Source organism: Empidonax traillii, unplaced genomic scaffold (assembly GCF_003031625.1).
Source record: "Empidonax traillii isolate 1590-97213 ecotype Southwest subspecies unplaced genomic scaffold, ASM303162v1 scaffold303:size634589, whole genome shotgun sequence".
NCBI classification, from domain to species: Eukaryota; Metazoa; Chordata; class Aves; order Passeriformes; family Tyrannidae; genus Empidonax; species Empidonax traillii.
Window position 1 is genome coordinate 497,117 of NW_020955496.1, and position 16,898 is coordinate 514,014.

At 37.0% G+C, this 16,898-nt stretch overlaps 1 protein-coding gene across 15 annotated transcripts in view; it reads right to left on the bottom strand.

The window, feature by feature from the left end:
• The window catches only part of LOC114060994 (poly(rC)-binding protein 3-like), a 401,074-nt gene that overhangs the window by 310,157 nt on the left and 74,019 nt on the right, over positions 1 to 16,898 (bottom strand). The gene's annotated exons all lie outside the window — the stretch shown is intronic.

Consider the following 16,898-nt stretch of genomic DNA (forward strand, 5'->3'; position numbering starts at 1 on the left):
TCTGTTACAATTCAAATACTTACAGATAACTTAGATTTACTACTCAGTACCCTACATTATTTTAATACTTATAAAATGTTCACAGGTGTACAGCATTTAGTTTTAGGAAGTATCTCAGAGAGATGTATAAAAACCCGTGAAGGTTACTGATTGTTAAAAATTGGTACTGACAAATTCTTATGGTGCCCTTGGAACAAATCTGCAAAGACCAGAAAACAAAACATGCTATTCTTCCTTTACTTCTGCTTTTCATCTTTTCTCCTTTCTATACATTTTATTTTTCTCAGAGTAAAGTCAAAAGAAGGGAATGGAAAAGAGGGGAAATGGAAAGAAATAGTAAGGACTGTCAGGGAAATTAGGGGACTCTTTTCTGCCAAAGGTACCATTATAACAACTGCATTTTAATAAAAGCATCTCTCTGAAAATTGTAGCTGTCAAGTTTTTGGTTTTCTTATACTCATGCAACCTAACTGAAATCTTGAACAGTTTTGTTGGAATTTCTTGATCTATAAAGCAAGGCAAACAAGACTCTAGCAGCCTGCATTCACTAGAAAGTAGGCAGAAGTCAGAGGTGCCCAATACTCATTAATGTATGTAAAATATATTCCTAATGCTAATATACTTGAAAAGAAAACAGGACAAGCTTTAACTCTCTACTTGCATGACAGTAATATAATATTAATTTTTATTAGCTAATTGTGAGTTTGAGATGACACAATACACAATCTACATCTTTTGGTGCACAGAACTGTAAGTGTGCTATATTAGTTACCTCCCAAGCAAGGCTTAAAACAGGAATTCACCATTACTGACTTAAATTGTTTCACTGACTCCACTGAAGTAGCACAAAAATCTTGTTTCAAACTGAGCTAAAAAGAAATATGCAAGTAAGGACCGTTCAACCTATGACACCTCATACTGATTTTTTTATGCAATATCTATTAACATGGGCCTTCCTATTTTTCCCTTGGTCACATGGATACAGGAAACTCCACTGCATCAGAATGAGATCAGTAAGCAAAGGCTGAATCCCATTTCTAGTCAGTTGAGTGGCAGAACTTCCACTAACTTGATTAGGAGCTGTAGCAGTACTTGAATGGCAAAAGATATCCTGCATATCCCTTTTACTTCCCTTGGGCTAGAATTACATTCATCGATATTTTAGGATATAAGAGGGAAAAAAAAAAGAAAAAAAGTCAGTTATTTGAGAGAGGGGATTATTTCCATGGTTTGTTTTGTGATGAGCCACATTTTCACACAGTCAAGTACAAACAAGAAAGTAAAAACTAACACCATTACATGCTGCAAGGAAAAAAGCAGCAATCTGCTGCTTGTATCAGGAAACTTCCTCAGGAATAATACTGTCACACATGCTTGCATGGTATGAAGAGGAAAGAGATGCAGATCATCAGGTTTCTAGTATTTCCTGCCAGCAAATTTCCTTGTCACACACTTACACCTTCATAGGAGAGAAGAGTTACTAAACCGTTTGCTCTGATTTGCATCACTTGTTTGCTATTACAAAATTTTCCTATGGAACATTTCAATAATTAAAAGAGATGAGCCTCAAGCCAGCTGGACAATGCTCTGCAGCTCAGACTAAATGTATCCACTGCTTTCAAACAAACAACTCAAAGCTGATCCTCTGCCCCCAACCCTGTGAACTGTACTTCTCTTTGCTTTACATTTCCTCTGGCTTGAATACCCTTGAAGTAGTATTTGCATCAGGTCCTTGGAAGCAATCAAATCTCTGTCTTTGAAACTATTAGGAGCCAGAAATGAAACCAGCTCCTTCAATCCCCTGCTGTTCTCGGAAGGGTCTCTCTCTACATTTCTCTGAAGGTGCACAAGTGCCATGGACTTTAGTGGGTAGTGCAGGCATTTGAGCAGGCTCTGCCCTAGGAAAAGACATGAGTGAGAAGGGCTTTCACAGCTCTTCCTATGAGGATCTCAAAACATTTAAAAGGCGAGTGGCAGGATCTACACTCATGTATCTACCTAATCTTTGTAATCCATTTGCTAAGGATTTAAGGGAAAAATATTCTTTTAAAAACTTTCAGATCCCTAATATCTTTAAGAATATTAGTCATTTTGTTTTCAACCTATGGTGCCTTTATTTGCATTTTTGATTAGAGGAAGGTTTATGTATCAACCTCAGCATAATAGAAATATATTAGCAAACTATTCAAGCATAGATACATATGTCTATCTAGATAAAAAAAATTACCTTGAAAATTCACACAGTAAGTTTAATACACAACACTTCTTTTAATTTCAAGTATTGTATTTTCTTATGCACAGAAATTAAGTACTATTTCCTTTTTAGATCAAGATGGAGTTCATGACTCAACCTTCTCTTTGCTTTTTCTTTCAAAAGACCATCACCTTACAGTGCACAACACACAGTTGTGCAATACTAATGAGGGAAAAGGTCCTTGAGTGAATCCTATTAAATGTGCTCTTTGGTGTTTTTCTGTAATATGGCTGTTTACAATAGAGAACATTTTATCTTTGGACTGAACTGTCAGAGAAGGTAAACATGCAATTCACACAAAGCAACATATAATTTCTTAAAAGAGTTAATGCTTCAAAAAAGAGTTGATTACTCGGTGAGTGATACAAACTATTTGGCATGCAGTGTTATTCCTTCTCCCTCTTAAGGTTGTTTTATATTTACAGCATATGTGTTATTTTATTCTCCCTCAAATGACAATTTAAAGACCCTCAACTTTAAGCTATTATTCCTGAATGTCTGAGACAAGACAGTAACAGTAACAGTTCAGATATCACAGTGTCTCTAAAGACATAAGCTTGGTCAGCCACCGCTCTGGTCCTGTGCAGAGCTTCCCAATAAGCAAGTCATGGTGGGATAAGCAGAGCAAAACTAGATGTCCTAGACAATAAAATGCTACCCTTCATAGAAAGGACATGCAAAGCAAAGACAATAAGGGATCCCTGGGGTGGAGATCACCCTGTCTGTGGCTCTCATGGGACCAGGTACCTCAAGGAGATGTTGCTAACATGAATTTTAAGAGAAATCCGATGACACTGCCTCTTTTATGCCACCCTATTGGGTGATTTAGTAATTCCTGTGTCATAGCTACAGTGCATAAGGAGACAGTAACTCAAAGTTGAAACAAAAAACCCAAAACACATGTGGAAAGTTGAGCTCTTGATTTAGATTCTAACTTCAATTTTTTGCACATCATACAAGACTGCATACCCTACTATAGTGATCAACCAAGACAAATTTTCACACTGATCTGTGTTCTAGCCATGAAATGCTGTAAAGCACTAGATAAGGATTACTTCTTTCATCCAGTGCACCAGGAGACCACTGGGAATTTATCTGAACGGAGAGAACTTTAGATACAAACAAAAAAGGCAGTGCTGATTAACATAACTCAGTATTTTCTTTTAAAAAGGAGTTCAATGGAATTGAGGAGTTGAAAGTTTGGGGATCTGAGTTATTCACTCCTTGTGCACTCAGAAGATACAGAAAAAACATGAGCAGTGCAAGCTTTTCCAAGGCTGTTTCCAGCCGAGGTTCATTATCTATGGACTTCTGCAAAAGAAAACCCAATCCCACAAACCAAATCAACTACCTAAACGTAAGAGATAAGAGATTGCCTAGTTAGATTGTGTAGATTTGCATGAAGGATACCCCCCCCCCCCAAAACCTATCAAACTACTGTTATAATGTTGTAAGAACATTTTACAATGGAGACATTGAAGACTGCTATATGCTCCCTCTTTTCCTTAGAAAATACTTTTTTTTTAATTTTATTTTTATTTTTATAAAAAGTAAACAAAATCAGCCTTATCAAGAAACATTGAATTTCATTTTGGAATGCTTTATCTCTAAACTTAAAAAAGACTAATTAGTTTTAAAATGGTGTTACAAGAAGCTAGACCTTGTTAATTCACTAATGTGACTCTGAGAAACACTGTGAGTTAACACATTTAGATAAATGAGCGAACAGGGCAGAAGTGGGGGACAGAAAACAGCTGTGAAACACAGCTCTACATCACAGTTACCAAAAGCTAAAACTAAGATGCAGTTGCTAAAGACATGATTTACATACATTCAAAACATTTAGCTACAATTAATCATACTATATTAACATTTTCCAGTATCATAAGTGAATTTATGCAATTATTGTGCAGACAAATTTCTGATGTAGCAAACTGAAAGCTCGTGATGCAAAATACAGAAACTTATTAAGAGGCCAACAGCCACGAGCTGCTAAAGTCAGGTACCACGTGCTGGAAACAGTGATGCAGCACCTGTACCATGCCAGAGCAATTGTGCAGAAGAATGATGAAACCCATAGGAGCCTTGAATCTATCAGGCTCCTGTGAATCACTTAAAGAAGGAATGAAAACTAAACACACCACACAGAATTACAAAATGAGATTGGTGCTGATGACATGCCAGGAGCAGCATTAAAATGCCATGAGCATTTAAAAATTCATGTGTGAAATGACAACAAACACAAAATTGTTTTGAGCACATGTGGGCCAGATACTTCGTGGTGCCAAGCTGTACTCTCACCGAGCCAAACTCAGAGAGGAGGTCTGCAGGCTCTTCTTCAAGAATGTTCCTTATTTATACTGCTCTTTAACAACCCACTTTAAAAGTCAGGTGGAGTTCTAGATACTCAAAAAAGTAACAAAAATATTTAAGCGTCTAAATTTCTGTTTATATATATATATATTTAAATATAGATTTCTGCTCCAAACTTCTGCCAGCTGTTAAAAGTTTGAGTCAGATTGGATCACTATACATGTTGTAGATCTCCACATCCTGGAAGGTTCTTAGTTCTGTGGCTTTTCTTCTTTGCTCATAAGATTCTTATAATTTTGGGTTTTTTAAATAAAAACTTATATCAGGTAATGAAACTAAATGCCTAGGGATAGCAGCAACAAAATATTTTAGCTTCTTAATTTTCTTCCCCATAAACTCATTCATAATTTCAGAGTTATAAAACTATAAAGGGTTAAAATAAGACTAAATATGGATTATTTTAAAGAGATCTTTGTTATCTTTGAGAACACTTTACCATCTGTAGCGTCTCTGCTTGCCAGGTTTCACAATCTAAGATCATAACTGTATGTGCAGGTTCTTTAGCCTTCCAAAACAGATATACAAAGAAAGTCTCAGAAATAATACCATACATAAAGGCAAAGGGCTTGGGAATCTCATATCTGCTGAAACACTTCATTCACAATCACCGACTAAATCCATTATCAACACTGACAGCTTTAGATCTATGTATTACATTCTGGGGAATAAATGCCACTACATAGTTAGCCTTTATAGAGAAAACCTTTTATTTTGTGTATAAATCTGCGTTTAATGAGCCTTGAAAGAGATGATTGCTAAATAACAGCCTGCTGCATTCAAGCTCAACTGCCTCCAATTATATTGTTTATAATTGTATAATTGTACAATATAATGTGTGTCCAACAATCCCTATGTTTTATTACTGCACCGCACTATGACACCAGTGTAAATCACCTTTTCACTTTCACAGTCAGCCTCTTTCATTTTGCTTAGTCAGCCAACACAAATGCACACAGAACTGCACTTTTGACTGCTGAATGCATCAAAGCAGCTTACCAGCCTCAGCAGAAATAAGAAAGTAATGGAAGTGGTCAACACACAAAGATGAAAGGGGAAAGAAAGGTACTGTCTATACAAGGAAGTGAGGGAGAAACAAAAAGGAAAAAATAATTAGTTTAAAATTATACATGTTGTTTATGAATTTTGTTTCTTAGAGTGTTTCTTAATGGCAAATGTTTCTGAATATCCTGCCTATCCAAAATACCCATAAGATTCAGAGCAAAGCAGCTGACATTAGGAGGCAATATTCTTTGCCTTATTCTTACTCCTATGTGGATACTGCAGCACTTGCTGTAATAGCACTAAAATTAGCAAGAATCTTATTAGCAAACACACCATTATGCCATTAAACACCTACACAAACCTCTCTTCTTTCTCCAACTTCAAAGAATAACATTTCTGCTCTCTGTTCCATCATTTGAAAACTAACCCAGCTTTTAATCAGCAATTTAATACACTGGTACTCAGCACATAATTATAATAATTCCTGCCACAGAAATTCAAGCCCCAAAGTCACCCATAAAACTTCTTTTTTACTTAATAGGGACAGCATTTCTTTTTGTTTTGAGAAGCCTTTTTGGATACACCTTCCAAAATAATAGAATTCTCATTTTTAAATGTGGCATAAAGCCCTATGCCTCCCTCCCCTCTTCAAGCACACTCCCCACACAGGAATTTCTTCTTTTCTGTTTAGTCCACAAGTCTTCACAGCCACACTTCCTGGCCTTTTAATCAGGGAAGCTCCAATACCGCACCTCCCTGTCAGAAAGGCTCCCATTTGTCTCCTCATCAGCGCAGGACAGCACACAACTGCCTACTACACTCACTCCCCTTTTCTTTTTGCTCTTGGCTGCCTGTAAAGCATTGACTTTGAGTTGGTCTCAGATGACTTTTCAAGCTTAGCTTTACTCCAAATTATTACACTGAATTTTAATAGTCTGAAACTATGATCCTTCTAATGTTTTCAGTCATTACATGGCTAGTAGCTGAGCCCTTAAAAGGGATTTCAGGTGTAGGGCTTTACATCTTCGGAACTATCCCAGTCTGTAGTCCTCCCTCATCAGCATTTACACACCTTTAAAACTAGTGCACTTGGAGGCATATGTACAGCAGGATACCTCTGCCTGTGCTTGATGACTCAAATAAATGTCTTCTGAAATTCACCACTATGGTTATTTTAACAACTTGGAACAATTTATCGAACTGGGTGAAGTTGGTTTAAAACCATGATTAATTTTTTCAGTGTTACCAATAAAATTACTGCAAACACCTTCTCAGGTTGATTAACTTCCATATTGCATATCAGTTCCTAAACAATCCCTTAACTAGAGCCAATGACTATAGAAAAGCAAGGGACCTGAACTTCTCTTCAGTTTGGATGCTGTTTTGAAATTGTAGAATAAATTAAAAATCAACATGTAATTATAATTATGCAGTTATTTTAAAGGAATAACTGCATTAGTTTCTTTGATCTTGAGGAAATATGTCACCATTATTTATCAAACAACCCACTTTTATATGCCATTTCTTATAAAAAGTATTTAAATTGACCTTAATACAAATGTTTCTATTATGTTAAATAAAAAAATATCAGGTAATGAAAAACTATCTCATAGTTTTGTAAAACTGCATGATACAGCAAGAAAATCCCCCATAAATGACGATATTAACTTGCATTTAGATTTAGCAAATAATTTCTTATAGACAAGCCAACTTGTTAAACAGAATCCAAGCAGAAGCCACTTAAAGGAAACATCCAAGGGTAGGAGGGAAAAGGTGCATTGAATAGGCAGCCCACACAGTTACCCCAACCACTGGTTCTCTTGGTTACTACAAAGAAGCCTGGGTCTGACTGTGAGGCCACAGGAAAAAGCAACATGCTGTCAGCACAGGACATAGAACCAATTTTATTCCCAGCACAGCTTCCAGGTCCCCCAAACTGCTCATACACCCACCTAATCTCCAACTGCTGTGCTGCCCTAACTAAAATAACTGGCAGAGTTGCTCACTGTGCCCTCCCCAGGTGCTTAGCCAAGGTGAGCATCTGGGCACTTTGCCTTGAACACTGGTGCTCATGACAGCAACGTTACTTCTGATGGAAGAGATGCTTTCTGCTAAACTGTGAGAGCTTATACACACCTTTAAAGCTGTTAAATAAAATAGCATATTTCTAAAACTCAAAGTACTTTCATTTGCCTTCCTGTTTTCAAGTCTCTGGGATTTACTCTTCCACATTTACAAGTTTATCTGTGCAGAAATAATGGCTACATGTCTTTGTTTTGGGGCTTTCTGTGTTTGTTTGTTTTTGTTGTTTTTGTTTTTTGTTTTTCTTTTTTTTTTGAACAAGTAGCAAGTGTTATTCTCATCCTTTTTCCACTTTGCTGGAGGGGAAGGAAGGCTGAGCATTGCATTAAGGAGAAATCACCACGCTGAGTGCAGTAGCTTGAGTATGTTACCTGAGAGTAGCTCCACAAGACTCCACTTGCTGTTCATGAGCAGTGCCTGACGCATGAAGTGATGACACACTGTGTGTTTCAGCATTTTAAATAAACAGGCATCTGAACTCTGTCTCACCTGGCTTGTTTTCAAGCAGAAAATTAGGTCCAAGCAAAAGAGAGAAGAAGCACTTGGTTGGAAATGAAAAGGTGGTGCAGGGGCAAATTCAAAACTGGTTGGGGAGGCAGAACAAACCCCGTAAAAATTTGTTATCAGCTGAGGAAAACATATATATTAGGAAAAAAGAAAAGTCAAAGCAGGTTATGTCTTAAATTTTGGGTCAGTTTCACATATACTGCATTACCTTTGAAAGACTTTTTCAGTAGATCTATCTGCACTCACTTCTGCTTCACACTTCAGAACTGTCATAGTGATTTGGATTTTGTCCACGTTGCTTTAAGGTTGTTTTTCTGACTGCTATATATGGTCTCCTTGGACTGCAGAAACTACTGAATTTGTGTTGGTTTGAACTTTCAGAACATCCATGTAACACGTGAAATTGTCAACTGTATAAGAACTGCTTCAGAAGATTTTTTTAAAATTTTTTTATTTTTTATTTTTTACTATCCCTCTCTGCAGAAGTGGTACCTTTAACTGAAGTAGTCATGGTTTTAAGAGAAATAAAAAAGTATTTGTAAGTAAGTATGTTAAAACAATAGTGTACATTTCAATTCAAATGGAAAAAAATAGTGAAGGTAGAAACAAAAGCAGACAGATAAGTATATCAAATTTAAGAGGAAAGAAAGAGTCTTCCTGTCCTACCCACTGATAAAGGCCAATTTCCACTACTTGGAGCTATAAATTGACAGTGGGCAAGAAAGCAAGTGGAAAAGAATATGCATTAGATATCAGAATTTTTACTGAGACATAGAAACCTGTTACTCTGTAGATACTAGACACACCAAACACTTCAAATGGATATCTGCTTACTACATGTGTGAACTGTTGCTTCCACAAGCACTGCTACCACATACAGCAATTTACATTTTGGCTTTTCCAGTTACTTCAGAAAAAAAAAAAAATCTTTCTTTTTAATCTGCAAAAGTCCAGGAAAATGCATGGTTAGCATGCCAGACTATAGACACTTTAAGCCCTGAATTTGCAAAAGCTTAAATGAAATCTGAGCAACAAGAGCCTTCTATAATGTATTATTTCTCCTAGAATATGGGGGAAAATGCATAACTGAAAGACTTAGTGCAGTTGTGTGTGGGTGCATACCCAGCAACTGTATTGCTGACATATAATAGTAGCTGTTAGTTATTTTGACTTCTGTCTCAAACAATCTGAAAAAGTGCTCAACTCTTACCAAATTTCATATACGTGAACTTCCTTCACAAAGGTGAAGTATTAAAAGAGGGTAAAATATTCTTGCTTCAACAGCTTTATCACAAAATCTATCTTCATTTAAGATGCATGTGAATGAAATTTTTCACGTCTCCTTTCCTTGAACAGTCTCATACCAAAAATTTTCATAATAGGTCTTTTCAGTTTATTTAGTTTTACACAAAAAGATTTCAAACACAATTTTCCATCTCTGTCTTTCAGGCAACCCAGCACAACTGAAGGAAAACTGTGTTCTGTTTTCTTCTCTTATTTAATAGATATTCCCTGATTAAAACAGCAGTGAAAGTAGAAGTCTTTATTTAAAGGTTCATCAAGCATGGTATGCCTCAATCCGGGTTTGAAAAGAGCCTGTAGATGCCACTATGTATTTGAATTCATAATAGAATATTAAAAAAAAAGAAAAAAGAAAATCATTAATTAGATTCAATTAAACAGATTCAATTAAACAGAACATGATAAAATGCTTCTTAAAAGAAATGGAAATGAATAAAGATAAAGGTAGAAGAGGAATCTATCCCTCATACTAAATTTTGGTTTGTGCTGAGCTTCATGTCCTTGCTGACAGCTGGCAGGTAAACACATTACTGCAAGTAACCAGTATACATTCCTTGATCAAACACAATAAGTCCACAACAGGAATTTAAATGTTCATGTCATCTTTATAAAGTACACAGACATGTGCAAAAACGATTCTGCTTTTGCTGAAAATGCCCTTCCCTCCATGCTTTCTCCCCATAATCCTTTCTTTCCTTGAAATAATAGTTACAGTACCCAATAAAAATGTTATTATCATATTTTTTAAGGCTCTAGGGTATGAGGCAATCATCATTCATGACTGCATAAGACACAATAATATATTTTTCAGCCATTGGTCATACACATTTTGACTTTGCGTGTCAGGCAGGGATGGGTTCAAATATTATAAAACTTGAAAGTGAACAGCTTTTTCATTTCACATGTAAAATACATGGCTGATTCCAAAGCCTAAATTCCTGGGTTTGGTATGGATATCATGATCAGCTGCCTTTCCACATGGGATTCATCTGCAAGAAGTCTCAAAAATGTCAGTGCTGTCATTCTAGGACTTTCATTTTCCACAGTGACGTATTTTACCCCTGTTACCCATTAGAAAGATAGGACTCTCACTTGCCTCTGAAGCACTCACAAGGGTTGGTTTTTGGCCATGCTTTCAGAGCCCTCTGCTTGTGCCATGAGTCAGGAGAATTACTTCAAAGGCCAATGATTGTTTGTAGGAGGTTATAAGATTATTTTCAAGCTTCACCTATGCAATCAGATTTTGGGTCATCTGGCAGTTACACAAGAGTCTGAAATGCCAACAGCCATATGTTGGAGCCTGTGCCTAAAAGAGTCTTAAGATTTTTGGAGGTAGTGCTTGCTTCTTACAGGAACTGAAATCCAGCACTGAATGCTGCTCTCTCCCCTGAAATTAGTTATTTGCCTCCTAAAGCAATTTATTTGCTCACTGGGAGAAAGGTAATTCTCTATCTGATTGAAAGGACAAAGGGCAACCCAGTTCCCTTCTGTGAATTCACATGGCCTCTTTAAACTCCTCACAAAGCCCCACTGGGAAGCTGCTCTGAAGCATTTTCAGAACTCTTGAGTGTTGTTCTCCTTTCTGAAAATGCTGACATTATTCCCGTGTCTCCTTTCAAAGATTTTGTCACAGTTAAGACAGGGAGAGTTTCCCTTCTGGGCCCATCAGTATTTCTCTGGGCTGTCAACCAGGGAAGTTTCCAGCTCTAAAAGCGTTAAGATAATCTTAAAAAAGGGAGGTATTTGCCTAAACTGCCTGTTACTTTCCAGAAGTTCTTAAATCCTTATACTTATTCTTCATCAATCTGCTAAAACCATTCATCCAAAGCTTTATTTTTTGCATTTTTTTTTTTCCTTTTTAATAGTACTGATTTAGTTTTTAGCTCTGTTCCCTCATACAAATGTTTCCTTGCCTGAAGTCTTATAGATTCTGCTTGGACTTTTTAGCAGGACACCCTTGTATGAAATAGAACACCTGTTTTGTTTGTTTGTTTGTTTGGGGTTTTTTAACTGTTCTACACCAACTGAGCTAACAGCTACTAAGGGCTTCAGCCTGGTTTTGCATAGGAACTGAGATGTCCCAGGTACCCACAGTATAACTCATTCCACGAATGAAAAAATTATCAAGGAACAGTAGAACTATGAAGCATGATGCCTGTGTTTTTAAGCAGCTCTTGAGGAACAAGACCGGGTTCAATCAGGCAGCTGAGATGAGCATGGGCTGCTCAGGACCACCGCTATCTCCATACAAAGCCACTTCAGCCTATACTGACTTTTGAAAATAAGTATAGCACAGACACACATGCCATGGATTGCATGGAACCAGCCTGGGTCCCAGGAAGATTTATTTCCCCAGACTTCAGAGTGCAAGACCCACCCCAGCATTCTTGCACCCCAGAGCTGGCCCTGTAAGCAATCTGTCCACATCCACACATACTTGAACACGATCTGTCAGATGGGAGATGGCTCCCTGTGGGTAATGTTACCAGTGACAGCACTGCCTCCTGCCCTGCACCAGAGCATTTTTACCCTAAGAGAACCCGATCCTATGCCACTAAGGCTAAAAGCAATGAGCATGTGCACTTATTCTCAGCCTTAATGGTGGGAGAACATCACCAAAATCACTGGAACTGAAACTGCAAGCACACTGCCACTTCAGTTACAAGTCCCATATTTTCATGAGGAGAGCAGGAAGAGGGGAAGTTTCTTCCTTTGTATCTCATGTATACTCAGAGATACTTTCTCTATGAACATTCAGTGAAAGAAAATATGAAATGCAATGGTCTGATGAGGTCATAAATCCCAGCAATTTATTACAAAATATGACCAGATGTCTGTGTTTTGAGGCAAACTACTACAGGGAAAATGGTGATCTAGGATAATGTAGTACAGTTATGGTACACTTAGAAATTATAAATACAAGTATATTTAGGTGGGGTTTTTTAACATCTTGGTTTAAAGAGATTGTGAATCCCCTAAAACAGTGTTATTTTTCTATACTTCATGAAACAGCCTTATTAATTCTATTTTAAAACACATAAATGGATCAGATTTATTTTAAGATACAAATTCTAAGAAAAACAAGGTTTTATGTGTCTCATAAATGTTTATTTATCAGGATATGTCTTGATGAAACATTCTTGCTGGTCTCACATCTCCTACTTCAAGAGGATAATTATTAAGATAATTTTCAACAAGATACAAAATTTGGAAACAAGACCTATGCAAAGTCAGGAATTGATTACTATCTCTCCCAACAGAAATCCATCCTAGAAAGTACAAAACAAAGATGAAGAAAACCTGGCACTGTTAATTTAAAAGCTTGTACATTGAACTAAAGATGAAGGTGCTATAGCCTGTATCCTGGCCTGTCACATAAGTGTTATTTAGAAAGTAAAGTCAGGTCCTTAATGGCTGCATAAAGTTTTTTTTATTTTTATATTTTAAATGCAAGTGACAGTGTAATATAAACCAACTTATGAGATCAATATTGAAACTGTTAGAATAAGAGGCATCTCTCATCCCTATCCACAAAGAAATTTAGTCCCTCTACATCCCACCATCAAACACGATAGGTTTGATCTCTTTTTATTCTGAGATTGGCCCAAAACAGAACAAAAGCTAAGAAGTCATGGGCAGCAAATTTGGTCATAAGCGAAGACATCTTGTGTTTACTGTGAGGAGCTGAACACATCCGAAAATACAACTCTCTTAATGAATAACTTTTCCAAATAATTGCTACAGAAGTTCTTTATAAGGTTGATACATACCCACTAGACAATAATTAAGCAGGCTCAAGTGATGTAAAGATAGTTCCAAAGCCTTAGGTTAAAGTGGAAAATTTTCCCTTTCGCAGGTACTTTGGAAGATGACTTACAAGCTGTCTTCCACAAATGCTGCTACAAGCAGTGGTGTGAAAAAATGGCCACAGCATTCAGCACCATGAAGTCTTTTATGGCTTTGATCAAGCTGCAGCCAGTTTCCAGAGAGACTATCACAATTTACAGAGGTGGCCAGAGCTGGCCAGTTTATCCTGGGCATCCTTTCTGCCTCCAAAGCACCTCTGCCTCAGGAAAATACAAAAATGGCTTCTTATCTCTCATCCTATTGGCCCCCAAACCCTCCCTATGGTTCTGAAAAGCCAAGAGGGAAAGAAAATATCTGTCAGGATATTTCAGTACAATTTTTCCTTGAAAGAAAGGCTACAACATCTCACAGAGAAGATCAATTCCCTATAAAAGGATAATAATATAAAGATATTTCTGCCCTACACTTCAAGGGTGAAACCAAAGCAAAGATTTTAAAATATTTTCCAATATGTTATATGTGGCATGTTTTTTAAGTGAAAGAGGTCTTTGGATACAATGCAAGGGTGTTTCTCTCCTCAGTATGCAAAAATAAATTCTTCAATTCCACAGGACTCTTTTTCACTTTTCCCCTAATCTGATTTATGAGGTCTCTAGTAATGATGGTTACTATTAGTATTTATGATGCCATAAAAATATCATTAACTTTATTTGAAAATTAGTTCAGTCTCTTCTTCTGCCCTATCTATCCTCTGGCCTGTATGTGCATTGGTTAGTATCAGAAAAGAAAAATCAGGGAGATTTACCCACCTAAGGTCTAAAACTCTATAAATTCTTTCACAGAAGAACTACAAAGTTGCACCAGTAAGTTATAAAATCAATAAAATATCTCCTAGAACATAAAGTTTCACAAATAATTTTCAGGCATCACAGACATGTTTGCAAAAATTCAGTGAATTTTGATATTATGCATTTTGAAAATTGTAGGTCAAAACCTTGGTGATAACAGCCTCAAAAATACTATTCTTTTTGGTGCAATTTTAGACAGCTACAAGACAGGCATTAGGAAGACTTTCCATGCTTAGGAGTGTTTGATTTGAATTAGTTTTTTTCCAGAACCTTTTTTTCCTAAAACACATTTGCATGCTTTTGCTTGTGAATACATCCCTCATTATTACTAGTAAGGTCGTAATCCACCACTGCTGCAGAGCAATCAGAGCACCATGAAAGCACCTGAGTTTGGAACACCAAGCCATTTTACTGGATTCTGGTAGTATCCTGAGGGGATTTCAACATTATATTTAACCTCACAACAGTAAGCTTTGGGATACTGAGTTGTAGATTTTTGTTGTCAAATCATGTTCCATAAACTTTATGACAGACTCTCTCAGCCTAAACATGAAGATCTAACTATAAATAAAGCATGGAGATGAGAGAGGCTGAAAAAATGCAGTTCTTTACCTTGTCAACAGTTTCTGGCAGATTTCCATTAAAACTTCAAAGACATGCATAGCTGAAGGTAAATCAAATAACATGTCTGATACTACTGGGAAAGGTCTGAGTCTGCAAGGATCACTCAACAAACCACATCTTATGTTCTGTGTCTTGCTAGAGAGAACTCTAGAGTAATAGATTATTCATTAAGACAAAACAAAAAAAGAGAAGATGTTAATTGGAACAGGAGCCATCATAATGAACACCATGTGAACATACATAGTAAAATATGAAACACGTAAATCTGTTTTGGGCATTCTGGTTTAGGTGCTTAAAAATAACCACTGTGCATCTATATAATTCTACCTTAAGCCAATAAACATTGTCCTCTGATTATGTAGCTTTAATGGTCTTGTGGAAAAAGTGTTATTGTTTTCCCATGTTTTCCAGATTGTCTGAAACCTGAAAACTCATTTTTTTCCAAGTTCTCAATTTAAATATTTTATACTTTAGAAAAAGAAATAGACACACAAACTTTCCCTGACCTCATGTAAATTCAAATTACTATTCAGAGAAGCTTAAGTTCTGACTAGCTGATCTTTCCTTGTAATTCCTATTAAATGACTATGCCTACTTAACAAAATTCTTCAAGACATGACAAGCAAAGTACTGGATACTATTCTGAATTACTTCAGCCCCAGACCTTTTATACCATTTGAACACTACATTACTGAGACAAGTTGTTCCACTTATTATTCCATGTGATGGAACGAAAACTTAAAAATAATACAGCAACAAAGTGAACTTTAGGAATTCTGGTGGAAAAACTTTCCACTGCTCTGCAGTCACAGTCATCGCCAACACTATGTTTGACTGGGCAATATTTCCCCCCTCTCCAAGCAAAGTAGAACATTTCCAAAGAAATCACCCTGCCACAACCTATTTTGTACTTACTCTTGTCTGTCACCCTTGCTCTATAGCCCTGACTACCTAAAGGCAGGAAGGGAGCTATTATGGTTTAACTCCAGCCAGCAGCTAAGCCCACTGCAGCCACTTATTCACTTCCCCTGGTGGGATGGTAGAGAGAATTGGAAGCGTAAAAATGAGATGACAGGTGGATTGAAATTAAGACAGTTTAACAGGGAAAGCAAAACAAGGAATTCATTCACCACTTCCTGTGGGTACGCAGGTGTTATCCCCAGGAAAGCCATGCTCCATCATCATGCTCAATAATGACTTGGGAAAACAAACGGTAGCAGTCTGAATGTCCCCCTCTTCCTTATTCTCTCCCAAGCTTTATATGCTGAGCACAGTTCCAGATATATGGAACGTTCCTTAGGTTCAGCTGGGTTTGGCTGTCCTGGCTGTGTCCCCTCCCAACTCCTTGAGCACCCCCAGGCTCCCCTCTGGTGGGGTGAGGTGAAAAGCAAAAAGAGCCTCAATGCTGTGAAAGCGCTCCTCAGCAGAAACAAAAACATCTCTATATTATCAACATTGTTCCCAGCACAAATCCAAAACAAAACCCACTATCAGCTATGAAGAGAATAGCAAACCCAGTCAAAACCAGCATAAGAGCAAAACACAGGGATACCTTGCTACAGTATACAGTATAGTCTGGTGAGGGCTACCCCACTTATAGAGCAGAGTCTGTGGTGGAGTATAGAAGCAACAGAAAGACAGAAGCTGCAACTCATAGGCTACATGGCAGTAACACTGCGAAAAAAGCATTTTAATTTGTGTGTTGAGGGATATCTTGAAGTATTGTGCTTTTTGGGGCCTGGGAGGGAAGGGACAGTTCATTGAAGACCCAACCATGTGAGAAAAAAAATAACATAAAAATTTAGACTGAAATAGCCCTGTTTAATTCCATCAAGCAGATAATAAATTCTCTAATGAACTTCCAAGATATCCAAGGATGTGCAAAATTACATACAGACCAACTATTCTGAAGGAAAAAGATACCTTTATATACTTTATATGTGCTACTCTTCAGCTACATCTATTTTTGCTCTCAGAGTAGAAATAAAAATACTCCAGGCAAACAAAATTAGGGAGACAACTATTTTGTTATTTCAAGTTTCTTGACTACATCTGTTCTGTGGAAGCCAAAACATTCCAAGTCTCTTTATTCATTAATA